Source organism: Arachis duranensis, chromosome 9, assembly GCF_000817695.3.
Source record: "Arachis duranensis cultivar V14167 chromosome 9, aradu.V14167.gnm2.J7QH, whole genome shotgun sequence".
NCBI classification, from domain to species: domain Eukaryota; kingdom Viridiplantae; phylum Streptophyta; class Magnoliopsida; order Fabales; family Fabaceae; genus Arachis; species Arachis duranensis.
The window spans coordinates 31,083,802-31,084,927 of NC_029780.3; the positions used below are offsets into that span (position 1 = coordinate 31,083,802).

The 1,126-nt window shown below is 30.8% G+C and overlaps 1 protein-coding gene across 1 annotated transcript in view; it reads right to left on the reverse strand.

Moving 5' to 3' along the window:
- LOC107465323 (acyl-CoA-binding domain-containing protein 4) overlaps window positions 1-227 on the reverse strand; it is a gene marked incomplete in the record, with an annotated part of 8,441 nt that extends 8,214 nt beyond the window's left edge. The window contains 1 exon segment of the mRNA XM_016084305.3: window positions 1-227.
- Window positions 228-1,126: the final 899 nt, after the last annotated feature.

The window sequence follows — 1,126 nt, forward strand, 5'->3', positions numbered from 1 at the left end:
TCTTTCCTTCTTTTGTTTTCTTTTTCTTTTTCTTTGTTTCTTGTTCTTCTTTTGCTGCTGCTTGTGCTTGGTTTGTGTCTGGAATTGAGATCCAGCAATTCCAATACTGAAGTGAAGAAACACCCTCCTGGCTGGCTACAAACGTGGGAGGGATGGTGTTGTCCGTCTTGTGACGAAGCCAAGGGAATGACAATGAATTTACAATTACAACACCGGATGCGTAAGGGGGAAACGGTATTTCATTTATTTATTAATTTATTTTAGGAGTCAATTGAAAGTTCTAAGGTAGCTTTTAGGATGATTTTGTTTGCTTAGGTAGAGTTGAAATTAAAATTTTTATTTTGGGATATATAAATTTGAGTCTCTTCACTCTTCATAGTTTCTTAAATCAATATGTCTTTAAATACAAGTCATTTACATATTTAAATTTATACAAATTTCTTTAACCTAATTCATCTCACGTATCATTATCTAACTAACTTTTCAATTAATGCGTGAATATATAACTGTATTTTTTGAAAGAATTTTATTTCCTTTTTTGAATTTATTCGGCGTTTTCGATCTACATTCTCTTTCATCATTGCCTTTCTCTTCGTTCGTTTTCTGCGTTGTCTTCCTTTGTTTTTCTCAATTTCCTTCGTTCTCTATGTTTTTAAATTAGTTTTGAACAGTTATCTCATTGTCGAAGATAATTAATTATTCAAGTTCAGATTATCAATTGAACCAGAGCGAAGTGGATTATTGTTTTGAATCGAATCAAGTGGCTGAGGTGTAGTTCTTCTAGTTAATATTTTCGTTAGTAGTTTATGATTCGGTAGGTGAATAATGTTGTTTTTGTTCGTGAAACTTACTGTTCATCGTTGATGGTTTGAATTGAACGTAATATAGAAGTTCTGCATCAAAGGAAATATTTTTGAGTATTTATAGCAAATTTCGGTGTAAAACTAAGACATTTATATGTATTGTTTAAGAATTTTTAATGAATTTATACTGATAAGCTTTGCATAATTCAAAATTCTTCCTCTTCTTTCTCTCTCATCTTTTGCTGCTACTTCTTTTTTTTTTCATCATCATCATCACCATCTTCTTCTTCTTCTTTTTCTTATTCATCTTTTCCTTCTTGTTT